Source organism: Triturus cristatus, chromosome 4_1 (assembly GCF_964204655.1).
Source record: "Triturus cristatus chromosome 4_1, aTriCri1.1, whole genome shotgun sequence".
In the NCBI taxonomy this organism is placed as follows: domain Eukaryota; kingdom Metazoa; phylum Chordata; class Amphibia; order Caudata; family Salamandridae; genus Triturus; species Triturus cristatus.
The window spans coordinates 120,700,875-120,727,303 of NC_140585.1; the positions used below are offsets into that span (position 1 = coordinate 120,700,875).

At 35.1% G+C, this 26,429-nt stretch overlaps 27 non-coding genes across 27 annotated transcripts; all 27 read left to right on the forward strand.

The window, feature by feature from the left end:
- The first annotated feature begins 563 nt into the window (after window positions 1–563).
- Window positions 564–635, forward strand: TRNAD-GUC (transfer RNA aspartic acid (anticodon GUC)). The gene has a single exon. It is a non-coding gene; the product is annotated as a tRNA-Asp (tRNA).
- A 633-nt stretch (window positions 636–1,268) lies between these two features.
- TRNAD-GUC (transfer RNA aspartic acid (anticodon GUC)) lies at window positions 1,269–1,340 on the forward strand. The gene has a single exon. It is a non-coding gene; the product is annotated as a tRNA-Asp (tRNA).
- A 1,328-nt stretch (window positions 1,341–2,668) lies between these two features.
- TRNAD-GUC (transfer RNA aspartic acid (anticodon GUC)) lies at window positions 2,669–2,740 on the forward strand. Its single transcript has one exon. It is a non-coding gene; the product is annotated as a tRNA-Asp (tRNA).
- A 640-nt stretch (window positions 2,741–3,380) lies between these two features.
- Window positions 3,381–3,452, forward strand: TRNAD-GUC (transfer RNA aspartic acid (anticodon GUC)). Its single transcript has one exon. It is a non-coding gene; the product is annotated as a tRNA-Asp (tRNA).
- A 1,330-nt stretch (window positions 3,453–4,782) lies between these two features.
- TRNAD-GUC (transfer RNA aspartic acid (anticodon GUC)) lies at window positions 4,783–4,854 on the forward strand. The gene has a single exon. It is a non-coding gene; the product is annotated as a tRNA-Asp (tRNA).
- Window positions 4,855–6,905: 2,051 nt separating this feature from the next.
- On the forward strand, window positions 6,906–6,977 carry TRNAD-GUC (transfer RNA aspartic acid (anticodon GUC)). Its single transcript has one exon. It is a non-coding gene; the product is annotated as a tRNA-Asp (tRNA).
- Window positions 6,978–7,611: 634 nt separating this feature from the next.
- On the forward strand, window positions 7,612–7,683 carry TRNAD-GUC (transfer RNA aspartic acid (anticodon GUC)). The gene has a single exon. It is a non-coding gene; the product is annotated as a tRNA-Asp (tRNA).
- A 625-nt stretch (window positions 7,684–8,308) lies between these two features.
- TRNAD-GUC (transfer RNA aspartic acid (anticodon GUC)) lies at window positions 8,309–8,380 on the forward strand. Its single transcript has one exon. It is a non-coding gene; the product is annotated as a tRNA-Asp (tRNA).
- A 636-nt stretch (window positions 8,381–9,016) lies between these two features.
- Window positions 9,017–9,088, forward strand: TRNAD-GUC (transfer RNA aspartic acid (anticodon GUC)). The gene has a single exon. It is a non-coding gene; the product is annotated as a tRNA-Asp (tRNA).
- A 629-nt stretch (window positions 9,089–9,717) lies between these two features.
- On the forward strand, window positions 9,718–9,789 carry TRNAD-GUC (transfer RNA aspartic acid (anticodon GUC)). The gene has a single exon. It is a non-coding gene; the product is annotated as a tRNA-Asp (tRNA).
- A 636-nt stretch (window positions 9,790–10,425) lies between these two features.
- TRNAD-GUC (transfer RNA aspartic acid (anticodon GUC)) lies at window positions 10,426–10,497 on the forward strand. The gene has a single exon. It is a non-coding gene; the product is annotated as a tRNA-Asp (tRNA).
- Window positions 10,498–11,130: 633 nt separating this feature from the next.
- Window positions 11,131–11,202, forward strand: TRNAD-GUC (transfer RNA aspartic acid (anticodon GUC)). The gene has a single exon. It is a non-coding gene; the product is annotated as a tRNA-Asp (tRNA).
- Window positions 11,203–12,528: 1,326 nt separating this feature from the next.
- Window positions 12,529–12,600, forward strand: TRNAD-GUC (transfer RNA aspartic acid (anticodon GUC)). Its single transcript has one exon. It is a non-coding gene; the product is annotated as a tRNA-Asp (tRNA).
- Window positions 12,601–13,240: 640 nt separating this feature from the next.
- TRNAD-GUC (transfer RNA aspartic acid (anticodon GUC)) lies at window positions 13,241–13,312 on the forward strand. Its single transcript has one exon. It is a non-coding gene; the product is annotated as a tRNA-Asp (tRNA).
- A 633-nt stretch (window positions 13,313–13,945) lies between these two features.
- TRNAD-GUC (transfer RNA aspartic acid (anticodon GUC)) lies at window positions 13,946–14,017 on the forward strand. Its single transcript has one exon. It is a non-coding gene; the product is annotated as a tRNA-Asp (tRNA).
- A 628-nt stretch (window positions 14,018–14,645) lies between these two features.
- Window positions 14,646–14,717, forward strand: TRNAD-GUC (transfer RNA aspartic acid (anticodon GUC)). The gene has a single exon. It is a non-coding gene; the product is annotated as a tRNA-Asp (tRNA).
- A 627-nt stretch (window positions 14,718–15,344) lies between these two features.
- On the forward strand, window positions 15,345–15,416 carry TRNAD-GUC (transfer RNA aspartic acid (anticodon GUC)). The gene has a single exon. It is a non-coding gene; the product is annotated as a tRNA-Asp (tRNA).
- Window positions 15,417–16,768: 1,352 nt separating this feature from the next.
- On the forward strand, window positions 16,769–16,840 carry TRNAD-GUC (transfer RNA aspartic acid (anticodon GUC)). The gene has a single exon. It is a non-coding gene; the product is annotated as a tRNA-Asp (tRNA).
- Window positions 16,841–18,170: 1,330 nt separating this feature from the next.
- Window positions 18,171–18,242, forward strand: TRNAD-GUC (transfer RNA aspartic acid (anticodon GUC)). The gene has a single exon. It is a non-coding gene; the product is annotated as a tRNA-Asp (tRNA).
- Window positions 18,243–18,882: 640 nt separating this feature from the next.
- TRNAD-GUC (transfer RNA aspartic acid (anticodon GUC)) lies at window positions 18,883–18,954 on the forward strand. Its single transcript has one exon. It is a non-coding gene; the product is annotated as a tRNA-Asp (tRNA).
- A 633-nt stretch (window positions 18,955–19,587) lies between these two features.
- Window positions 19,588–19,659, forward strand: TRNAD-GUC (transfer RNA aspartic acid (anticodon GUC)). Its single transcript has one exon. It is a non-coding gene; the product is annotated as a tRNA-Asp (tRNA).
- Window positions 19,660–20,287: 628 nt separating this feature from the next.
- Window positions 20,288–20,359, forward strand: TRNAD-GUC (transfer RNA aspartic acid (anticodon GUC)). The gene has a single exon. It is a non-coding gene; the product is annotated as a tRNA-Asp (tRNA).
- Window positions 20,360–20,986: 627 nt separating this feature from the next.
- TRNAD-GUC (transfer RNA aspartic acid (anticodon GUC)) lies at window positions 20,987–21,058 on the forward strand. The gene has a single exon. It is a non-coding gene; the product is annotated as a tRNA-Asp (tRNA).
- Window positions 21,059–21,698: 640 nt separating this feature from the next.
- Window positions 21,699–21,770, forward strand: TRNAD-GUC (transfer RNA aspartic acid (anticodon GUC)). The gene has a single exon. It is a non-coding gene; the product is annotated as a tRNA-Asp (tRNA).
- A 1,328-nt stretch (window positions 21,771–23,098) lies between these two features.
- TRNAD-GUC (transfer RNA aspartic acid (anticodon GUC)) lies at window positions 23,099–23,170 on the forward strand. Its single transcript has one exon. It is a non-coding gene; the product is annotated as a tRNA-Asp (tRNA).
- A 664-nt stretch (window positions 23,171–23,834) lies between these two features.
- TRNAD-GUC (transfer RNA aspartic acid (anticodon GUC)) lies at window positions 23,835–23,906 on the forward strand. The gene has a single exon. It is a non-coding gene; the product is annotated as a tRNA-Asp (tRNA).
- Window positions 23,907–25,263: 1,357 nt separating this feature from the next.
- TRNAD-GUC (transfer RNA aspartic acid (anticodon GUC)) lies at window positions 25,264–25,335 on the forward strand. The gene has a single exon. It is a non-coding gene; the product is annotated as a tRNA-Asp (tRNA).
- Window positions 25,336–26,429: the final 1,094 nt, after the last annotated feature.

Sequence of the window (26,429 nt, forward strand, 5' to 3'; positions counted from 1 at the left end):
CTTCTCTATTACGATTGAGATAAACGTTGAATTCAGTGATGGCCAAATTGCTTACAGATGTGTTAACTAAAAGTCAGAATATGCTCTGAATATTTCAATCTGCACAGACCATACCATCAAAAACAATTTACATCTGTAATCTAATGGAAAATGGAATGAAGCAGTGGGGAATCTTATGCTTCTGCTCAACTCTAGGGGCTGGATTTAGAAGTGGAGTGGATGCTTTTTGTTAGTAGTGACCCCTGGTGGTAAATGGTTATAAGCTGCAAATGTTAAAGTGAGCTGATTGTATATATATATATATATATATATATATATATACATATACATAGATAGATAGAAAGATAGATAGACAGATCGATAAATAGGTATTTATTTTAATCAATCATTTCTTATTAAAGCAGATTATTTTTGGCTAGGAATTTCTGATTTGTAATCATTTATGAAAAAAGATTGCTTCTCCTAACCAAAAGAAGCAAAGCTGCCTATTACAATACTGTGAATTGATTGAGGGCATGCCCTAACCTCATGGAGGTGAGCACTGTTGAACTGAAGCCAATATGTCCTCGTTAGTATAGTGGTCAGTATCCCCGCCTGTCACGCGGGAGACCGGGGTTCAATTCCCCGACGGGGAGACGATTCCTTTTATTCACACAATTAAATAAAATGATGTACTTAATAACATTGTAAACTATATTTGTCATTATCCTTGTCTATTACGATTGAGATAAACGTTGAATTCAGTGATGGCCAAATTGCTTACAGATGTGTTAACTAAAAGTCAGAATATGCTCTGAATATTTCAATCTGCACAGACCATACCATCAAAAACAATTTACATCTATAATCTAATGGAAATGGAATGAAGCAGTGGGGAATCTTATGCTTCTGCTCAACTCTAGGGGCTAGATTTAGAAGTGGAGTGGATGCTTTTTGTTAGTAGTGACCCCTGGTGGTAAATGGTTATAAGCTGCAAATGGTAAAGTGAGCTGATTGTATATATATATATATATATATATATATATACATATACATAGATAGATAGAAAGATAGATAGACAGATCGATAAATAGGTATTTATTTTAATCAATCATTTCTTATTAAAGCAGATTATTTTTGGCTAGGAATTTCTGATTTGTAATCATTTATGAAAAAAGATTGCTTCTCCTAACCAAAAGAAGCAAAGCTGCCTATTACAATACTGTGAATTCATTGAGGGCATGCCCTAACCTCATGGAGGTGAGCACTGTTGAACTGAAGCCAATATGTCCTCGTTAGTATAGTGGTCAGTATCCCCGCCTGTCACGCGGGAGACCGGGGTTCAATTCCCCGACGGGGAGACGATTCCTTTTATTCGCACAATTAAATAAAATGATGTACTTAATAACATTGTAAACTATATTTGTCATTATCCTTGTCTATTACGATTGAGATAAACGTTGAATTCAGTGATGGACAAATTGCTTACAGATGTGTTAACTAAAAGTCAGAATATGCTCTGAATATTTCAATCTGCACAGACCATACCATCAAAAACAATTTACATCTATAATCTAATGGAAATGGAATGAAGCAGTGGGGAATCTTATGCTTCTGCTCAACTCTAGGGGCTAGATTTAGAAGTGGAGTGGATGCTTTTTGTTAGTAGTGACCCCTGGTGGTAAATGGTTATAAGCTGCAAATGGTAAAGTGAGCTGATTGTATATATATATATATATATATATACATATACATAGATAGATAGAAAGATAGATAGACAGATCGATAAATAGGTATTTATTTTAATCAATCATTTCTTATTAAAGCAGATTATTTTTGGCTAGGAATTTCTGATTTGTAATCATTTATGAAAAAAGATTGCTTCTCCTAACCAAAAGAAGCAAAGCTGCCTATTACAATACTGTGAATTGATTGAGGGCATGCCCTAACCTCATGGAGGTGAGCACTGTTGAACTGAAGCCAATATGTCCTCGTTAGTATAGTGGTCAGTATCCCCGCCTGTCACGTGGGAGACCGGGGTTCAATTCCCCGACGGGGAGACGATTCCTTTTATTCACACAATTAAATAAAATGATGTACTTAATAACATTGTAAACTATATTTGTCATTATCCTTGTCTATTACGATTGAGATAAACGTTGAATTCAGTGATGGCCAAATTGCTTACAGATGTGTTAACTAAAAGTCAGAATATGCTCTGAATATTTCAATCTGCACAGACCATACCATCAAAAACAATTTACATCTATAATCTAATGGAAATGGAATGAAGCAGTGGGGAATCTTATGCTTCTGCTCAACTCTAGGGGCTAGATTTAGAAGTGGAGTGGATGCTTTTTGTTAGTAGTGACCCCTGGTGGTAAATGGTTATAAGCTGCAAATGGTAAAGTGAGCTGATTGTATATATATATATATATATATATATATATATACATAGATAGATAGAAAGATAGATAGACAGATCGATAGATAGGTATTTATTTTAATCAATCATTTCTTATTAAAGCAGATTATTTTTGGCTAGGAATTTCTGATTTGTAATCATTTATGAAAAAAGATTGCTTCTCCTAACCAAAGGAAGCAAAGCTGCCTATTACAATACTGTGAATTGATTGAGGGCATGCCCTAACCTCATGGAGGTGAGCACTGTTGAACTGAAGCCAATATGTCCTCGTTAGTATAGTGGTCAGTATCCCCGCCTGTCACGCGGGAGACCGGGGTTCAATTCCCCGACGGGGAGACGATTCCTTTTATTCACACAATTAAATAAAATGATGTACTTAATAACATTGTAAACTATATTTGTCATTATCCTTCTCTATTACGATTGAGATAAACGTTGAATTCAGTGATGGCCAAATTGCTTACAGATGTGTTAACTAAAAGTCAGAATATGCTCTGAATATTTCAATCTGCACAGACCATACCATCAAAAACAATTTACATCTGTAATCTAATGGAAAATGGAATGAAGCAGTGGGGAATCTTATGCTTCTGCTCAACTCTAGGGGCTGGATTTAGAAGTGGAGTGGATGCTTTTTGTTAGTAGTGACCCCTGGTGGTAAATGGTTATAAGCTGCAAATGTTAAAGTGAGCTGATTGTATATATATATATATATATATATATATATATATATACATATACATAGATAGATAGAAAGATAGATAGACAGATCGATAAATAGGTATTTATTTTAATCAATCATTTCTTATTAAAGCAGATTATTTTTGGCTAGGAATTTCTGATTTGTAATCATTTATAAAAAAAGATTGCTTCTCCTAACCAAAAGAAGCAAAGCTGCCTATTACAATACTGTGAATTGATTGAGGGCATGCCCTAACCTCATGGAGGTGAGCACTGTTGAACTGAAGCCAATATGTCCTCGTTAGTATAGTGGTCAGTATCCCCGCCTGTCACGCGGGAGACCGGGGTTCAATTCCCCGACGGGGAGACGATTCCTTTTATTCACACTATTAAATAAAAAGATGTACTTAATAACATTGTAAACTATATTTGTCATTATCCTTGTCTATTACGATTGAGATAAACGTTGAATTCAGTGATGGCCAAATTGCTTACAGATGTGTTAACTAAAAGTCAGAATATGCTCTGAATATTTCAATCTGCACAGACCATACCATCAAAAACAATTTACATCTATAATCTAATGGAAATGGAATGAAGCAGTGGGGAATCTTATGCTTCTGCTCAACTCTAGGGGCTAGATTTAGAAGTGGAGTGGATGCTTTTTGTTAGTAGTGACCCCTGGTGGTAAATGGTTATAAGCTGCAAATGGTAAAGTGAGCTGATTGTATATATATATATATATATATATATACATATACATAGATAGATAGAAAGATAGATAGACAGATCGATAAATAGGTATTTATTTTAATCAATCATTTCTTATTAAAGCAGATTATTTTTGGCTAGGAATTTCTGATTTGTAATCATTTATGAAAAAAGATTGCTTCTCCTAACCAAAAGAAGCAAAGCTGCCTATTACAATACTGTGAATTGATTGAGGGCATGCCCTAACCTCATGGAGGTGAGCACTGTTGAACTGAAGCCAATATGTCCTCGTTAGTATAGTGGTCAGTATCCCCGCCTGTCACGTGGGAGACCGGGGTTCAATTCCCCGACGGGGAGACGATTCCTTTTATTCACACAATTAAATAAAATGATGTACTTAATAACATTGTAAACTATATTTGTCATTATCCTTGTCTATTACGATTGAGATAAACGTTGAATTCAGTGATGGCCAAATTGCTTACAGATGTGTTAACTAAAAGTCAGAATATGCTCTGAATATTTCAATCTGCACAGACCATACCATCAAAAACAATTTACATCTATAATCTAATGGAAATGGAATGAAGCAGTGGGGAATCTTATGCTTCTGCTCAACTCTAGGGGCTAGATTTAGAAGTGGAGTGGATGCTTTTTGTTAGTAGTGACCCCTGGTGGTAAATGGTTATAAGCTGCAAATGGTAAAGTGAGCTGATTGTATATATATATATATATATATATATATATATACATAGATAGATAGAAAGATAGATAGACAGATCGATAGATAGGTATTTATTTTAATCAATCATTTCTTATTAAAGCAGATTATTTTTGGCTAGGAATTTCTGATTTGTAATCATTTATGAAAAAAGATTGCTTCTCCTAACCAAAGGAAGCAAAGCTGCCTATTACAATACTGTGAATTGATTGAGGGCATGCCCTAACCTCATGGAGGTGAGCACTGTTGAACTGAAGCCAATATGTCCTCGTTAGTATAGTGGTCAGTATCCCCGCCTGTCACGCGGGAGACCGGGGTTCAATTCCCCGACGGGGAGACGATTCCTTTTATTCACACAATTAAATAAAATGATGTACTTAATAACATTGTAAACTATATTTGTCATTATCCTTCTCTATTACGATTGAGATAAACGTTGAATTCAGTGATGGCCAAATTGCTTACAGATGTGTTAACTAAAAGTCAGAATATGCTCTGAATATTTCAATCTGCACAGACCATACCATCAAAAACAATTTACATCTGTAATCTAATGGAAAATGGAATGAAGCAGTGGGGAATCTTATGCTTCTGCTCAACTCTAGGGGCTGGATTTAGAAGTGGAGTGGATGCTTTTTGTTAGTAGTGACCCCTGGTGGTAAATGGTTATAAGCTGCAAATGTTAAAGTGAGCTGATTGTATATATATATATATATATATATATATATACATATACATAGATAGATAGAAAGATAGATAGACAGATCGATAAATAGGTATTTATTTTAATCAATCATTTCTTATTAAAGCAGATTATTTTTGGCTAGGAATTTCTGATTTGTAATCATTTATGAAAAAAGATTGCTTCTCCTAACCAAAAGAAGCAAAGCTGCCTATTACAATACTGTGAATTGATTGAGGGCATGCCCTAACCTCATGGAGGTGAGCACTGTTGAACTGAAGCCAATATGTCCTCGTTAGTATAGTGGTCAGTATCCCCGCCTGTCACGCGGGAGACCGGGGTTCAATTCCCCGACGGGTAGACGATTCCTTTTATTCACACAATTAAATAAAATGATGTACTTAATAACATTGTAAACTATATTTGTCATTATCCTTCTCTATTACGATTGAGATAAACGTTGAATTCAGTGATGGCCAAATTGCTTACAGATGTGTTAACTAAGAGTCAGAATATGCTCTGAATATTTCAATCTGCACAGACCATACCATCAAAAACAATTTACATCTGTAATCTAATGGAAAATGGAATGAAGCAGTGGGGAATCTTATGCTTCTGCTCAACTCTAGGGGCTGGATTTAGAAGTGGAGTGGATGCTTTTTGTTAGTAGTGACCCCTGGTGGTAAATGGTTATAAGCTGCAAATGTTAAAGTGAGCTGATTGTATATATATATATATATATATATATATATATATATATATACATATACATAGATAGATAGAAAGATAGATAGACAGATCGATAAATAGGTATTTATTTTAATCAATCATTTCTTATTAAAGCAGATTATTTTTGGCTAGGAATTTCTGATTTGTAATCATTTATGAAAAAAGATTGCTTCTCCTAACCAAAAGAAGCAAAGCTGCCTATTACAATACTGTGAATTGATTGAGGGCATGCCCTAACCTCATGGAGGTGAGCACTGTTGAACTGAAGCCAATATGTCCTCGTTAGTATAGTGGTCAGTATCCCCGCCTGTCACGCGGGAGACCGGGGTTCAATTCCCCAACGGGGAGACGATTCCTTTTATTCACACAATTAAATAAAATGATGTACTTAATAACATTGTAAACTATATTTGTCATTATCCTTGTCTATTACGATTGAGATAAACGTTGAATTCAGTGATGGCCAAATTGCTTACAGATGTGTTAACTAAAAGTCAGAATATGCTCTGAATATTTCAATCTGCACAGACCATACCATCAAAAACAATTTACATCTATAATCTAATGGAAATGGAATGAAGCAGTGGGGAATCTTATGCTTCTGCTCAACTCTAGGGGCTAGATTTAGAAGTGGAGTGGATGCTTTTTGTTAGTAGTGACCCCTGGTGGTAAATGGTTATAAGCTGCAAATGGTAAAGTGAGCTGATTGTATATATATATATATATATATATATATATATACATAGATAGATAGAAAGATAGATAGACAGATCGATAGATAGGTATTTATTTTAATCAATCATTTCTTATTAAAGCAGATTATTTTTGGCTAGGAATTTCTGATTTGTAATCATTTATGAAAAAAGATTGCTTCTCCTAACCAAAGGAAGCAAAGCTGCCTATTACAATACTGTGAATTGATTGAGGGCATGCCCTAACCTCATGGAGGTGAGCACTGTTGAACTGGAGCCAATATGTCCTCGTTAGTATAGTGGTCAGTATCCCCGCCTGTCACGCGGGAGACCGGGGTTCAATTCCCCGACGGGGAGACGATTCCTTTTATTCACACAATTAAATAAAATGATGTACTTAATAACATTGTAAACTATATTTGTCATTATCCTTCTCTATTACGATTGAGATAAACGTTGAATTCAGTGATGGCCAAATTGCTTACAGATGTGTTAACTAAAAGTCAGAATATGCTCTGAATATTTCAATCTGCACAGACCATACCATCAAAAACAATTTACATCTGTAATCTAATGGAAAATGGAATGAAGCAGTGGGGAATCTTATGCTTCTGCTCAACTCTAGGGGCTGGATTTAGAAGTGGAGTGGATGCTTTTTGTTAGTAGTGACCCCTGGTGGTAAATGGTTATAAGCTGCAAATGTTAAAGTGAGCTGATTGTATATATATATATATATATATATATATATACATATACATAGATAGATAGAAAGATAGATAGACAGATCGATAAATAGGTATTTATTTTAATCAATCATTTCTTATTAAAGCAGATTATTTTTGGCTAGGAATTTCTGATTTGTAATCATTTATGAAAAAAGATTGCTTCTCCTAACCAAAAGAAGCAAAGCTGCCTATTACAATACTGTGAATTGATTGAGGGCATGCCCTAACCTCATGGAGGTGAGCACTGTTGAACTGAAGCCAATATGTCCTCGTTAGTATAGTGGTCAGTATCCCCGCCTGTCACGCGGGAGACCGGGGTTCAATTCCCCGACGGGGAGACGATTCCTTTTATTCACACAATTAAATAAAATGATGTACTTAATAACATTGTAAACTATATTTGTCATTATCCTTGTCTATTACGATTGAGATAAACGTTGAATTCAGTGATGGCCAAATTGCTTACAGATGTGTTAACTAAAAGTCAGAATATGCTCTGAATATTTCAATCTGCACAGACCATACCATCAAAAACAATTTACATCTATAATCTAATGGAAATGGAATGAAGCAGTGGGGAATCTTATGCTTCTGCTCAACTCTAGGGGCTAGATTTAGAAGTGGAGTGGATGCTTTTTGTTAGTAGTGACCCCTGGTGGTAAATGGTTATAAGCTGCAAATGGTAAAGTGAGCTGATTGTATATATATATATATATATATACATATACATAGATAGATAGAAAGATAGATAGACAGATCGATAGATAGGTATTTATTTTAATCAATCATTTCTTATTAAAGCAGATTATTTTTGGCTAGGAATTTCTGATTTGTAATCATTTATGAAAAAAGATTGCTTCTCCTAACCAAAGGAAGCAAAGCTGCCTATTACAATACTGTGAATTGATTGAGGGCATGCCCTAACCTCATGGAGGTGAGCACTGTTGAACTGGAGCCAATATGTCCTCGTTAGTATAGTGGTCAGTATCCCCGCCTGTCACGCGGGAGACCGGGGTTCAATTCCCCGACGGGGAGACGATTCCTTTTATTCACACAATTAAATAAAATGATGTACTTAATAACATTGTAAACTATATTTGTCATTATCCTTCTCTATTACGATTGAGATAAACGTTGAATTCAGTGATGGCCAAATTGCTTACAGATGTGTTAACTAAAAGTCAGAATATGCTCTGAATATTTCAATCTGCACAGACCATACCATCAAAAACAATTTACATCTGTAATCTAATGGAAAATGGAATGAAGCAGTGGGGAATCTTATGCTTCTGCTCAACTCTAGGGGCTGGATTTAGAAGTGGAGTGGATGCTTTTTGTTAGTAGTGACCCCTGGTGGTAAATGGTTATAAGCTGCAAATGTTAAAGTGAGCTGATTGTATATATATATATATATATATATATATATATACATATACATAGATAGATAGAAAGATAGATAGACAGATCGATAAATAGGTATTTATTTTAATCAATCATTTCTTATTAAAGCAGATTATTTTTGGCTAGGAATTTCTGATTTGTAATCATTTATGAAAAAAGATTGCTTCTCCTAACCAAAAGAAGCAAAGCTGCCTATTACAATACTGTGAATTGATTGAGGGCATGCCCTAACCTCATGGAGGTGAGCACTGTTGAACTGAAGCCAATATGTCCTCGTTAGTATAGTGGTCAGTATCCCCGCCTGTCACGCGGGAGACCGGGGTTCAATTCCCCGACGGGGAGACGATTCCTTTTATTCACACAATTAAATAAAATGATGTACTTAATAACATTGTAAACTATATTTGTCATTATCCTTGTCTATTACGATTGAGATAAACGTTGAATTCAGTGATGGCCAAATTGCTTACAGATGTGTTAACTAAAAGTCAGAATATGCTCTGAATATTTCAATCTGCACAGACCATACCATCAAAAACAATTTACATCTATAATCTAATGGAAATGGAATGAAGCAGTGGGGAATCTTATGCTTCTGCTCAACTCTAGGGGCTAGATTTAGAAGTGGAGTGGATGCTTTTTGTTAGTAGTGACCCCTGGTGGTAAATGGTTATAAGCTGCAAATGGTAAAGTGAGCTGATTGTATATATATATATATATATATATATATATATACATAGATAGATAGAAAGATAGATAGACAGATCGATAGATAGGTATTTATTTTAATCAATCATTTCTTATTAAAGCAGATTATTTTTGGCTAGGAATTTCTGATTTGTAATCATTTATGAAAAAAGATTGCTTCTCCTAACCAAAGGAAGCAAAGCTGCCTATTACAATACTGTGAATTGATTGAGGGCATGCCCTAACCTCATGGAGGTGAGCACTGTTGAACTGGAGCCAATATGTCCTCGTTAGTATAGTGGTCAGTATCCCCGCCTGTCACGCGGGAGACCGGGGTTCAATTCCCCGACGGGGAGACGATTCCTTTTATTCACACAATTAAATAAAATGATGTACTTAATAACATTGTAAACTATATTTGTCATTATCCTTCTCTATTACGATTGAGATAAACGTTGAATTCAGTGATGGCCAAATTGCTTACAGATGTGTTAACTAAAAGTCAGAATATGCTCTGAATATTTCAATCTGCACAGACCATACCATCAAAAACAATTTACATCTGTAATCTAATGGAAAATGGAATGAAGCAGTGGGGAATCTTATGCTTCTGCTCAACTCTAGGGGCTGGATTTAGAAGTGGAGTGGATGCTTTTTGTTAGTAGTGACCCCTGGTGGTAAATGGTTATAAGCTGCAAATGTTAAAGTGAGCTGATTGTATATATATATATATATATATATATATATATACATATACATAGATAGATAGAAAGATAGATAGACAGATCGATAAATAGGTATTTATTTTAATCAATCATTTCTTATTAAAGCAGATTATTTTTGGCTAGGAATTTCTGATTTGTAATCATTTATGAAAAAAGATTGCTTCTCCTAACCAAAAGAAGCAAAGCTGCCTATTACAATACTGTGAATTGATTGAGGGCATGCCCTAACCTCATGGAGGTGAGCACTGTTGAACTGAAGCCAATATGTCCTCGTTAGTATAGTGGTCAGTATCCCCGCCTGTCACGCGGGAGACCGGGGTTCAATTCCCCGACGGGGAGACGATTCCTTTTATTCACACAATTAAATAAAATGATGTACTTAATAACATTGTAAACTATATTTGTCATTATCCTTGTCTATTACGATTGAGATAAACGTTGAATTCAGTGATGGCCAAATTGCTTACAGATGTGTTAACTAAAAGTCAGAATATGCTCTGAATATTTCAATCTGCACAGACCATACCATCAAAAACAATTTACATCTATAATCTAATGGAAATGGAATGAAGCAGTGGGGAATCTTATGCTTCTGCTCAACTCTAGGGGCTAGATTTAGAAGTGGAGTGGATGCTTTTTGTTAGTAGTGACCCCTGGTGGTAAATGGTTATAAGCTGCAAATGGTAAAGTGAGCTGATTGTATATATATATATATATATATATATATATACATATACATAGATAGATAGAAAGATAGATAGACAGATCGATAAATAGGTATTTATTTTAATCAATCATTTCTTATTAAAGCAGATTATTTTTGGCTAGGAATTTCTGATTTGTAATCATTTATGAAAAAAGATTGCTTCTCCTAACCAAAAGAAGCAAAGCTGCCTATTACAATACTGTGAATTCATTGAGGGCATGCCCTAACCTCATGGAGGTGAGCACTGTTGAACTGAAGCCAATATGTCCTCGTTAGTATAGTGGTCAGTATCCCCGCCTGTCACGCGGGAGACCGGGGTTCAATTCCCCGACGGGGAGACGATTCCTTTTATTCGCACAATTAAATAAAATGATGTACTTAATAACATTGTAAACTATATTTGTCATTATCCTTGTCTATTACGATTGAGATAAACGTTGAATTCAGTGATGGACAAATTGCTTACAGATGTGTTAACTAAAAGTCAGAATATGCTCTGAATATTTCAATCTGCACAGACCATACCATCAAAAACAATTTACATCTATAATCTAATGGAAATGGAATGAAGCAGTGGGGAATCTTATGCTTCTGCTCAACTCTAGGGGCTAGATTTAGAAGTGGAGTGGATGCTTTTTGTTAGTAGTGACCCCTGGTGGTAAATGGTTATAAGCTGCAAATGGTAAAGTGAGCTGATTGCATATATATATATATATATATACATATACATAGATAGATAGAAAGATAGATAGACAGATCGATAAATAGGTATTTATTTTAATCAATCATTTCTTATTAAAGCAGATTATTTTTGGCTAGGAATTTCTGATTTGTAATCATTTATGAAAAAAGATTGCTTCTCCTAACCAAAAGAAGCAAAGCTGCCTATTACAATACTGTGAATTGATTGAGGGCATGCCCTAACCTCATGGAGGTGAGCACTGTTGAACTGAAGCCAATATGTCCTCGTTAGTATAGTGGTCAGTATCCCCGCCTGTCACGTGGGAGACCGGGGTTCAATTCCCCGACGGGGAGACGATTCCTTTTATTCACACAATTAAATAAAATGATGTACTTAATAACATTGTAAACTATATTTGTCATTATCCTTGTCTATTACGATTGAGATAAACGTTGAATTCAGTGATGGCCAAATTGCTTACAGATGTGTTAACTAAAAGTCAGAATATGCTCTGAATATTTCAATCTGCACAGACCATACCATCAAAAACAATTTACATCTATAATCTAATGGAAATGGAATGAAGCAGTGGGGAATCTTATGCTTCTGCTCAACTCTAGGGGCTAGATTTAGAAGTGGAGTGGATGCTTTTTGTTAGTAGTGACCCCTGGTGGTAAATGGTTATAAGCTGCAAATGGTAAAGTGAGCTGATTGTATATATATATATATATATATATATATATATACATAGATAGATAGAAAGATAGATAGACAGATCGATAGATAGGTATTTATTTTAATCAATCATTTCTTATTAAAGCAGATTATTTTTGGCTAGGAATTTCTGATTTGTAATCATTTATGAAAAAAGATTGCTTCTCCTAACCAAAGGAAGCAAAGCTGCCTATTACAATACTGTGAATTGATTGAGGGCATGCCCTAACCTCATGGAGGTGAGCACTGTTGAACTGAAGCCAATATGTCCTCGTTAGTATAGTGGTCAGTATCCCCGCCTGTCACGCGGGAGACCGGGGTTCAATTCCCCGACGGGGAGACGATTCCTTTTATTCACACAATTAAATAAAATGATGTACTTAATAACATTGTAAACTATATTTGTCATTATCCTTCTCTATTACGATTGAGATAAACGTTGAATTCAGTGATGGCCAAATTGCTTACAGATGTGTTAACTAAAAGTCAGAATATGCTCTGAATATTTCAATCTGCACAGACCATACCATCAAAAACAATTTACATCTGTAATCTAATGGAAAATGGAATGAAGCAGTGGGGAATCTTATGCTTCTGCTCAACTCTAGGGGCTGGATTTAGAAGTGGAGTGGATGCTTTTTGTTAGTAGTGACCCCTGGTGGTAAATGGTTATAAGCTGCAAATGTTAAAGTGAGCTGATTGTATATATATATATATATATATATATATATATATATACATATACATAGATAGATAGAAAGATAGATAGACAGATCGATAAATAGGTATTTATTTTAATCAATCATTTCTTATTAAAGCAGATTATTTTTGGCTAGGAATTTCTGATTTGTAATCATTTATAAAAAAAGATTGCTTCTCCTAACCAAAAGAAGCAAAGCTGCCTATTACAATACTGTGAATTGATTGAGGGCATGCCCTAACCTCATGGAGGTGAGCACTGTTGAACTGAAGCCAATATGTCCTCGTTAGTATAGTGGTCAGTATCCCCGCCTGTCACGCGGGAGACCGGGGTTCAATTCCCCGACGGGGAGACGATTCCTTTTATTCACACTATTAAATAAAAAGATGTACTTAATAACATTGTAAACTATATTTGTCATTATCCTTGTCTATTACGATTGAGATAAACGTTGAATTCAGTGATGGCCAAATTGCTTACAGATGTGTTAACTAAAAGTCAGAATATGCTCTGAATATTTCAATCTGCACAGACCATACCATCAAAAACAATTTACATCTATAATCTAATGGAAATGGAATGAAGCAGTGGGGAATCTTATGCTTCTGCTCAACTCTAGGGGCTAGATTTAGAAGTGGAGTGGATGCTTTTTGTTAGTAGTGACCCCTGGTGGTAAATGGTTATAAGCTGCAAATGGTAAAGTGAGCTGATTGTATATATATATATATATATATATATATATACATATACATAGATAGATAGAAAGATAGATAGACAGATCGATAAATAGGTATTTATTTTAATCAATCATTTCTTATTAAAGCAGATTATTTTTGGCTAGGAATTTCTGATTTGTAATCATTTATGAAAAAAGATTGCTTCTCCTAACCAAAAGAAGCAAAGCTGCCTATTACAATACTGTGAATTCATTGAGGGCATGCCCTAACCTCATATAGGTGAGCACTGTTGAACTGAAGCCAATATGTCCTCGTTAGTATAGTGGTCAGTATCCCCGCCTGTCACGCGGGAGACCGGGGTTCAATTCCCCGACGGGGAGACGATTCCTTTTATTCGCACAATTAAATAAAATGATGTACTTAATAACATTGTAAACTATATTTGTCATTATCCTTGTCTATTACGATTGAGATAAACGTTGAATTCAGTGATGGACAAATTGCTTACAGATGTGTTAACTAAAAGTCAGAATATGCTCTGAATATTTCAATCTGCACAGACCATACCATCAAAAACAATTTACATCTATAATCTAATGGAAAATGGAATGAAGCAGTGGGGAATCTTATGCTTCTGCTCAACTCTAGGGGCTAGATTTAGAAGTGGAGTGGATGCTTTTTGTTAGTAGTGACCCCTGGTGGTAAGTGGTTATAAGCTGCAAATGGTAAAGTGAGCTGATTGTATATATATATATATATATATATACATATACATAGATAGATAGAAAGATAGATAGACAGATCGATAAATAGGTATTTATTTTAATCAATCATTTCTTATTAAAGCAGATTATTTTTGGCTAGGAATTTCTGATTTGTAATCATTTATGAAAAAAGATTGCTTCTCCTAACCAAAAGAAGCAAAGCTGCCTATTACAATACTGTGAATTCATTGAGGGCATGCCCTAACCTCATGGAGGTGAGCACTGTTGAACTGAAGCCAATATGTCCTCGTTAGTATAGTGGTCAGTATCCCCGCCTGTCACGCGGGAGACCGGGGTTCAATTCCCCGACGGGGAGACGATTCCTTTTATTCGCACAATTAAATAAAATGATGTACTTAATAACATTGTAAACTATATTTGTCATTATCCTTGTCTATTACGATTGAGATAAACGTTGAATTCAGTGATGGACAAATTGCTTACAGATGTGTTAACTAAAAGTCAGAATATGCTCTGAATATTTCAATCTGCACAGACCATACCATCAAAAACAATTTACATCTATAATCTAATGGAAATGGAATGAAGCAGTGGGGAATCTTATGCTTCTGCTCAACTCTAGGGGCTAGATTTAGAAGTGGAGTGGATGCTTTTTGTTAGTAGTGACCCCTGGTGGTAAATGGTTATAAGCTGCAAATGGTAAAGTGAGCTGATTGTATATATATATATATATATATATACATATACATAGATAGATAGAAAGATAGATAGACAGATCGATAAATAGGTATTTATTTTAATCAATCATTTCTTATTAAAGCAGATTATTTTTGGCTAGGAATTTCTGATTTGTAATCATTTATGAAAAAAGATTGCTTCTCCTAACCAAAGGAAGCAAAGCTGCCTATTACAATACTGTGAATTGATTGAGGGCATGCCCTAACCTCATGGAGGTGAGCACTGTTGAACTGAAGCCAATATGTCCTCGTTAGTATAGTGGTCAGTATCCCCGCCTGTCACGCGGGAGACCGGGGTTCAATTCCCCGACGGGGAGACGATTCCTTTTATTCACACAATTAAATAAAATGATGTACTTAATAACATTGTAAACTATATTTGTCATTATCCTTCTCTATTACGATTGAGATAAACGTTGAATTCAGTGATGGCCAAATTGCTTACAGATGTGTTAACTAAAAGTCAGAATATGCTCTGAATATTTCAATCTGCACAGACCATACCATCAAAAACAATTTACATCTGTAATCTAATGGAAAATGGAATGAAGCAGTGGGGAATCTTATGCTTCTGCTCAACTCTAGGGGCTGGATTTAGAAGTGGAGTGGATGCTTTTTGTTAGTAGTGACCCCTGGTGGTAAATGGTTATAAGCTGCAAATGTTAAAGTGAGCTGATTGTATATATATATATATATATATATATATATATATATACATATACATAGATAGATAGAAAGATAGATAGACAGATCGATAAATAGGTATTTATTTTAATCAATCATTTCTTATTAAAGCAGATTATTTTTGGCTAGGAATTTCTGATTTGTAATCATTTATGAAAAAAGATTGCTTCTCCTAACCAAAAGAAGCAAAGCTGCCTATTACAATACTGTGAATTCATTGAGGGCATGCCCTAACCTCATGGAGGTGAGCACTGTTGAACTGAAGCCAATATGTCCTCGTTAGTATAGTGGTCAGTATCCCCCCCTGTCACGCGGGAGACCGGGGTTCAATTCCCCGACGGGGAGACGATTCCTTTTATTCACACAATTAAATAAAATGATGTACTTAATAACATTGTAAACTATATTTGTCATTATCCTTCTCTATTACGATTGAGATAAACGTTGAATTCAGTGATGGCCAAATTGCTTACAGATGTGTTAACTAAAAGTCAGAATATGCTCTGAATATTTCAATCTGCACAGACCATACCATCAAAAACAATTTACATCTGTAATCTAATGGAAAATGGAATGAAGCAGTGGGGAATCTTATGCTTCTGCTCAACTCTAGGGGCTGGATTTAGAAGTGGAGTGGATGCTTTTTGTTAGTAGTGACCCCTGGTGGTAAATGGTTATAAGCTGCAAATGTTAAAGTGAGCTGATTGTATATATATATATATATATATATATATATATATATACATATACATAGATAGATAGAAAGATAGATAGACAGATCGATAAATAGGTATTTATTTTAATCAATCATTTCTTATTAAAGCAGATTATTTTTGGCTAGGAATTTCTGATTTGTAATCATTTATGAAAAAAGATTGCTTCTCCTAACCAAAAGAAGCAAAGCTGCCTATTACAATACTGTGAATTCATTGAGGGCATGCCCTAACCTCATGGAGGTGAGCACTGTTGAACTGAAGCCAATATGTCCTCGTTAGTATAGTGGTCAGTATCCCCGCCTGTCACGCGGGAGACCGGGGTTCAATTCCCCGACGGGGAGACGATTCCTTTTATTCGCACAATTAAATAAAATGATGTACTTAATAACATTGTAAACTATATTTGTCATTATCCTTGTCTATTACGATTGAGATAAACGTTGAATTCAGTGATGGACAAATTGCTTACAGATGTGTTAACTAAAAGTCAGAATATGCTCTGAATATTTCAATCTGCACAGACCATACCATCAAAAACAATTTACATCTATAATCTAATGGAAATGGAATGAAGCAGTGGGGAATCTTATGCTTCTGCTCAACTCTAGGGGCTAGATTTAGAAGTGGAGTGGATGCTTTTTGTTAGTAGTGACCCCTGGTGGTAAATGGTTATAAGCTGCAAATGGTAAAGTGAGCTGATTGTATATATATATATATATATATATATACATATACATAGATAGATAGAAAGATAGATAGACAGATCGATAAATAGGTATTTATTTTAATCAATCATTTCTTATTAAAGCAGATTATTTTTGGCTAGGAATTTCTGATTTGTAATCATTTATGAAAAAAGATTGCTTCTCCTAACCAAAAGAAGCAAAGCTGCCTATTACAATACTGTGAATTGATTGAGGGCATGCCCTAACCTCATGGAGGTGAGCACTGTTGAACTGAAGCCAATATGTCCTCGTTAGTATAGTGGTCAGTATCCCCGCCTGTCACGTGGGAGACCGGGGTTCAATTCCCCGACGGGGAGACGATTCCTTTTATTCACACAATTAAATAAAATGATGTACTTAATAACATTGTAAACTATATTTGTCATTATCCTTGTCTATTACGATTGAGATAAACGTTGAATTCAGTGATGGCCAAATTGCTTACAGATGTGTTAACTAAAAGTCAGAATATGCTCTGAATATTTCAATCTGCACAGACCATACCATCAAAAACAATTTACATCTATAATCTAATGGAAATGGAATGAAGCAGTGGGGAATCTTATGCTTCTGCTCAACTCTAGGGGCTAGATTTAGAAGTGGAGTGGATGCTTTTTGTTAGTAGTGACCCCTGGTGGTAAATGGTTATAAGCTGCAAATGGTAAAGTGAGCTGATTGTATATATATATATATATATATATATATATATACATAGATAGATAGAAAGATAGATAGACAGATCGATAGATAGGTATTTATTTTAATCAATCATTTCTTATTAAAGCAGATTATTTTTGGCTAGGAATTTCTGATTTGTAATCATTTATGAAAAAAGATTGCTTCTCCTAACCAAAGGAAGCAAAGCTGCCTATTACAATACTGTGAATTGATTGAGGGCATGCCCTAACCTCATGGAGGTGAGCACTGTTGAACTGAAGCCAATATGTCCTCGTTAGTATAGTGGTCAGTATCCCCGCCTGTCACGCGGGAGACCGGGGTTCAATTCCCCGACGGGGAGACGATTCCTTTTATTCACACAATTAAATAAAATGATGTACTTAATAACATTGTAAACTATATTTGTCATTATCCTTCTCTATTACGATTGAGATAAACGTTGAATTCAGTGATGGCCAAATTGCTTACAGATGTGTTAACTAAAAGTCAGAATATGCTCTGAATATTTCAATCTGCACAGACCATACCATCAAAAACAATTTACATCTGTAATCTAATGGAAAATGGAATGAAGCAGTGGGGAATCTTATGCTTCTGCTCAACTCTAGGGGCTGGATTTAGAAGTGGAGTGGATGCTTTTTGTTAGTAGTGACCCCTGGTGGTAAATGGTTATAAGCTGCAAATGTTAAAGTGAGCTGATTGTATATATATATATATATATATATATATATATATATACATATACATAGATAGATAGAAAGATAGATAGACAGATCGATAAATAGGTATTTATTTTAATCAATCATTTCTTATTAAAGCAGATTATTTTTGGCTAGGAATTTCTGATTTGTAATCATTTATAAAAAAAGATTGCTTCTCCTAACCAAAAGAAGCAAAGCTGCCTATTACAATACTGTGAATTGATTGAGGGCATGCCCTAAACTCATGGAGGTGAGCACTGTTGAACTGAAGCCAATATGTCCTCGTTAGTATAGTGGTCAGTATCCCCGCCTGTCACGCGGGAGACCGGGGTTCAATTCCCCGACGGGGAGACGATTCCTTTTATTCACACTATTAAATAAAAAGATGTACTTAATAACATTGTAAACTATATTTGTCATTATCCTTGTCTATTACGATTGAGATAAACGTTGAATTCAGTGATGGCCAAATTGCTTACAGATGTGTTAACTAAAAGTCAGAATATGCTCTGAATATTTCAATCTGCACAGACCATACCATCAAAAACAATTTACATCTATAATCTAATGGAAATGGAATGAAGCAGTGGGGAATCTTATGCTTCTGCTCAACTCTAGGGGCTAGATTTAGAAGTGGAGTGGATGCTTTTTGTTAGTAGTGACCCCTGGTGGTAAATGGTTATAAGCTGCAAATGGTAAAGTGAGCTGATTGTATATATATATATATATATATATATATATACATATACATAGATAGATAGAAAGATAGATAGACAGATCGATAAATAGGTATTTATTTTAATCAATCATTTCTTATTAAAGCAGATTATTTTTGGCTAGGAATTTCTGATTTGTAATCATTTATGAAAAAAGATTGCTTCTCCTAACCAAAAGAAGCAAAGCTGCCTATTACAATACTGTGAATTCATTGAGGGCATGCCCTAACCTCATATAGGTGAGCACTGTTGAACTGAAGCCAATATGTCCTCGTTAGTATAGTGGTCAGTATCCCCGCCTGTCACGCGGGAGACCGGGGTTCAATTCCCCGACGGGGAGACGATTCCTTTTATTCGCACAATTAAATAAAATGATGTACTTAATAACATTGTAAACTATATTTGTCATTATCCTTGTCTATTACGATTGAGATAAACGTTGAATTCAGTGATGGACAAATTGCTTACAGATGTGTTAACTAAAAGTCAGAATATGCTCTGAATATTTCAATCTGCACAGACCATACCATCAAAAACAATTTACATCTATAATCTAATGGAAAATGGAATGAAGCAGTGGGGAATCTTATGCTTCTGCTCAACTCTAGGGGCTAGATTTAGAAGTGGAGTGGATGCTTTTTGTTAGTAGTGACCCCTGGTGGTAAGTGGTTATAAGCTGCAAATGGTAAAGTGAGCTGATTGTATATATATATATATATATATATACATATACATAGATAGATAGAAAGATAGATAGACAGATCGATAAATAGGTATTTATTTTAATCAATCATTTCTTATTAAAGCAGATTATTTTTGGCTAGGAATTTCTGATTTGTAATCATTTATGAAAAAAGATTGCTTCTCCTAACCAAAAGAAGCAAAGCTGCCTATTACAATACTGTGAATTCATTGAGGGCATGCCCTAACCTCATGGAGGTGAGCACTGTTGAACTGAAGCCAATATGTCCTCGTTAGTATAGTGGTCAGTATCCCCGCCTGTCACGCGGGAGACCGGGGTTCAATTCCCCGACGGGGAGACGATTCCTTTTATTCGCACAATTAAATAAAATGATGTACTTAATAACATTGTAAACTATATTTGTCATTATCCTTGTCTATTACGATTGAGATAAACGTTGAATTCAGTGATGGACAAATTGCTTACAGATGTGTTAACTAAAAGTCAGAATATGCTCTGAATATTTCAATCTGCACAGACCATACCATCAAAAACAATTTACATCTATAATCTAATGGAAATGGAATGAAGCAGTGGGGAATCTTATGCTTCTGCTCAACTCTAGGGGCTAGATTTAGAAGTGGAGTGGATGCTTTTTGTTAGTAGTGACCCCTGGTGGTAAATGGTTATAAGCTGCAAATGGTAAAGTGAGCTGATTGTATATATATATATATATATATATACATATACATAGATAGATAGAAAGATAGATAGACAGATCGATAAATAGGTATTTATTTTAATCAATCATTTCTTATTAAAGCAGATTATTTTTGGCTAGGAATTTCTGATTTGTAATCATTTATGAAAAAAGATTGCTTCTCCTAACCAAAGGAAGCAAAGCTGCCTATTACAATACTGTGAATTGATTGAGGGCATGCCCTAACCTCATGGAGGTGAGCACTGTTGAACTGAAGCCAATATGTCCTCGTTAGTATAGTGGTCAGTATCCCCGCCTGTCACGCGGGAGACCGGGGTTCAATTCCCCGACGGGGAGACGATTCCTTTTATTCACACAATTAAATAAAATGATGTACTTAATAACATTGTAAACTATATTTGTCATTATCCTTCTCTATTACGATTGAGATAAACGTTGAATTCAGTGATGGCCAAATTGCTTACAGATGTGTTAACTAAAAGTCAGAATATGCTCTGAATATTTCAATCTGCACAGACCATACCATCAAAAACAATTTACATCTGTAATCTAATGGAAAATGGAATGAAGCAGTGGGGAATCTTATGCTTCTGCTCAACTCTAGGGGCTGGATTTAGAAGTGGAGTGGATGCTTTTTGTTAGTAGTGACCCCTGGTGGTAAATGGTTATAAGCTGCAAATGTTAAAGTGAGCTGATTGTATATATATATATATATATATATATATATATATATACATATACATAGATAGATAGAAAGATAGATAGACAGATCGATAAATAGGTATTTATTTTAATCAATCATTTCTTATTAAAGCAGATTATTTTTGGCTAGGAATTTCTGATTTGTAATCATTTATGAAAAAAGATTGCTTCTCCTAACCAAAAGAAGCAAAGCTGCCTATTACAATACTGTGAATTCATTGAGGGCATGCCCTAACCTCATGGAGGTGAGCACTGTTGAACTGAAGCCAATATGTCCTCGTTAGTATAGTGGTCAGTATCCCCGCCTGTCACGCGGGAGACCGGGGTTCAATTCCCCGACGGGGAGACGATTCCTTTTATTCGCACAATTAAATAAAATGATGTACTTAATAACATTGTAAACTATATTTGTCATTATCCTTGTCTATTACGATTGAGATAAACGTTGAATTCAGTGATGGACAAATTGCTTACAGATGTGTTAACTAAAAGTCAGAATATGCTCTGAATATTTCAATCTGCACAGACCATACCATCAAAAACAATTTACATCTATAATCTAATGGAAATGGAATGAAGCAGTGGGGAATCTTATGCTTCTGCTCAACTCTAGGGGCTAGATTTAGAAGTGGAGTGGATGCTTTTTGTTAGTAGTGACCCCTGGTGGTAAATGGTTATAAGCTGCAAATGGTAAAGTGAGCTGATTGTATATATATATATATATATATATATACATATACATAGATAGATAGAAAGATAGATAGACAGATCGATAAATAGGTATTTATTTTAATCAATCATTTCTTATTAAAGCAGATTATTTTTGGCTAGGAATTTCTGATTTGTAATCATTTATGAAAAAAGATTGCTTCTCCTAACCAAAAGAAGCAAAGCTGCCTATTACAATACTGTGAATTGATTGAGGGCATGCCCTAACCTCATGGAGGTGAGCACTGTTGAACTGAAGCCAATATGTCCTCGTTAGTATAGTGGTCAGTATCCCCGCCTGTCACGTGGGAGACCGGGGTTCAATTCCCCGACGGGGAATTCCTTTTATTCACACAATTAAATAAAATGATGTACTTAATAACATTGTAAACTATATTTGTCATTATCCTTGTCTATTACGATTGAGATAAACGTTGAATTCAGTGATGGCCAAATTGCTTACAGATGTGTTAACTAAAAGTCAGAATATGCTCTGAATATTTCAATCTGCACAGACCATACCATCAAAAACAATTTACATCTATAATCTAATGGAAATGGAATGAAGCAGTGGGGAATCTTATGCTTCTGCTCAACTCTAGGGGCTAGATTTAGAAGTGGAGTGGATGCTTTTTGTTAGTAGTGACCCCTGGTGGTAAATGGTTATAAGCTGCAAATGGTAAAGTGAGCTGATTGTATATATATATATATATATATATATATATATATACATAGATAGATAGAAAGATAGATAGACAGATCGATAGATAGGTATTTATTTTAATCAATCATTTCTTATTAAAGCAGATTATTTTTGGCTAGGAATTTCTGATTTGTAATCATTTATGAAAAAAGATTGCTTCTCCTAACCAAAGGAAGCAAAGCTGCCTATTACAATACTGTGAATTGATTGAGGGCATGCCCTAACCTCATGGAGGTGAGCACTGTTGAACTGAAGCCAATATGTCCTCGTTAGTATAGTGGTCAGTATCCCCGCCTGTCACGCGGGAGACCGGGGTTCAATTCCCCGACGGGGAGACGATTCCTTTTATTCACACAATTAAATAAAATGATGTACTTAATAACATTGTAAACTATATTTGTCATTATCCTTCTCTATTACGATTGAGATAAACGTTGAATTCAGTGATGGCCAAATTGCTTACAGATGTGTTAACTAAAAGTCAGAATATGCTCTGAATATTTCAATCTGCACAGACCATACCATCAAAAACAATTTACATCTGTAATCTAATGGAAAATGGAATGAAGCAGTGGGGAATCTTATGCTTCTGCTCAACTCTAGGGGCTGGATTTAGAAGTGGAGTGGATGCTTTTTGTTAGTAGTGACCCCTGGTGGTAAATGGTTATAAGCTGCAAATGTTAAAGTGAGCTGATTGTATATATATATATATATATATATATATATATATATATATATATATATATATATATATATACATATACATAGATAGATAGAAAGATAGATAGACAGATCGATAAATAGGTATTTATTTTAATCAATCATTTCTTATTAAAGCAGATTATTTTTGGCTAGGAATTTCTGATTTGTAATCATTTATGAAAAAAGATTGCTTCTCCTAACCAAAAGAAGCAAAGCTGCCTATTACAATACTGTGAATTGATTGAGGGCATGCCCTAACCTCATGGAGGTGAGCACTGTTGAACTGAAGCCAATATGTCCTCGTTAGTATAGTGGTCAGTATCCCCGCCTGTCACGCGGGAGACCGGGGTTCAATTCCCCGACGGGGAGACGATTCCTTTTATTCACACAATTAAATAAAATGATGTACTTAATAACATTGTAAACTATATTTGTCATTATCCTTCTCTATTACGATTGAGATAAACGTTGAATTCAGTGATGGCCAAATTGCTTACAGATGTGTTAACTAAAAGTCAGAATATGCTCTGAATATTTCAATCTGCACAGACCATACCATCAAAAACAATTTACATCTGTAATCTAATGGAAAATGGAATGAAGCAGTGGGGAATCTTATGCTTCTGCTCAACTCTAGGGGCTGGATTTAGAAGTGGAGTGGATGCTTTTTGTTAGTAGTGACCCCTGGTGGTAAATGGTTATAAGCTGCAAATGTTAAAGTGAGCTGATTGTATATATATATATATATATATATATATATATATATATATATATATATATACATATACATAGATAGATAGAAAGATAGATAGACAGATCGATAAATAGGTATTTATTTTAATCAATCATTTCTTATTAAAGCAGATTATTTTTGGCTAGGAATTTCTGATTTGTAATCATTTATGAAAAAAGATTGCTTCTCCTAACCAAAAGAAGCAAAGCTGCCTATTACAATACTGTGAATTGATTGAGGGCATGCCCTAACCTCATGGAGGTGAGCACTGTTGAACTGAAGCCAATATGTCCTCGATAGTATAGTTGGCAGTATCCCCGCCTGTCACGCGGGAGACCGGGGTTCAATTCCCCGTCGGGGAGACGATTCCTTTTATTCACACAATTAAATAAAATGATGCACTTAATAACATTGTAAACTATATTTGTCATTATCCTTGTCTATTACGATTGAGATAAACGTTGAATTCAGTGATGGCCAAATTGCTTACAGATGTGTTAACTAAAAGTCAGAATATGCTCTGAATATTTCAATCTGCACAGACCATACCATCAAAAACAATTTACATCTATAATCTAATGGAAATGGAATGAAGCAGTGGGGAATCTTATGCTTCTGCTCAACTCTAGGGGCTAGATTTAGAAGTGGAGAGGATGCTTTTTGTTAGTAGTGACCCCTGGTGGTAAATGGTTATAAGCTGCAAATGGTAAAGTGAGCTGATTGTATATATATATATATATATATATATATATATATACATAGATAGATAGAAAGATAGATAGACAGATCGATAGATAGGTATTTATTTTAATCAATCATTTCTTATTAAAGCAGATTATTTTTGGCTAGGAATTTCTGATTTGTAATCATTTATGAAAAAAGATTGCTTCTCCTAACCAAAGGAAGCAAAGCTGCCTATTACAATACTGTGAATTGATTGAGGGCATGCCCTAACCTCATGGAGGTGAGCACTGTTGAACTGAAGCCAATATGTCCTCGTTAGTATAGTGGTCAGTATCCCCGCCTGTCACGCGGGAGACCGGGGTTCAATTCCCCGACGGGGAGACGATTCCTTTTATTCACACAATTAAATAAAATGATGTACTTAATAACATTGTAAACTATATTTGTCATTATCCTTCTCTATTACGATTGAGATAAACGTTGAATTCAGTGATGGCCAAATTGCTTACAGATGTGTTAACTAAAAGTCAGAATATGCTCTGAATATTTCAATCTGCACAGACCATACCATCAAAAACAATTTACATCTGTAATCTAATGGAAAATGGAATGAAGCAGTGGGGAATCTTATGCTTCTGCTCAACTCTAGGGGCTGGATTTAGAAGTGGAGTGGATGCTTTTTGTTAGTAGTGACCCCTGGTGGTAAATGGTTATAAGCTGCAAATGTTAAAGTGAGCTGATTGTATATATATATATATATATATATATATATATATATATATATATATACATATACATAGATAGATAGAAAGATAGATAGACAGATCGATAAATAGGTATTTATTTTAATCAATCATTTCTTATTAAAGCAGATTATTTTTGGCTAGGAATTTCTGATTTGTAATCATTTATGAAAAAAGATTGCTTCTCCTAACCAAAAGAAGCAAAGCTGCCTATTACAATACTGTGAATTGATTGAGGGCATGCCCTAACCTCATGGAGGTGAGCACTGTTGAACTGAAGCCAATATGTCCTCGTTAGTATAGTGGTCAGTATCCCCGCCTGTCACGCGGGAGACCGGGGTTCAATTCCCCGACGGGTAGACGATTCCTTTTATTCACACAATTAAATAAAATGATGTACTTAATAACATTGTAAACTATATTTGTCATTATCCTTCTCTATTACGATTGAGATAAACGTTGAATTCAGTGATGGCCAAATTGCTTACAGATGTGTTAACTAAAAGTCAGAATATGCTCTGAATATTTCAATCTGCACAGACCATACCATCAAAAACAATTTACATCTGTAATCTAATGGAAAATGGAATGAAGCAGTGGGGAATCTTATGCTTCTGCTCAACTCTAGGGGCTGGATTTAGAAGTGGAGTGGATGCTTTTTGTTAGTAGTGACCCCTGGTGGTAAATGGTTATAAGCTGCAAATGTTAAAGTGAGCTGATTGTATATATATA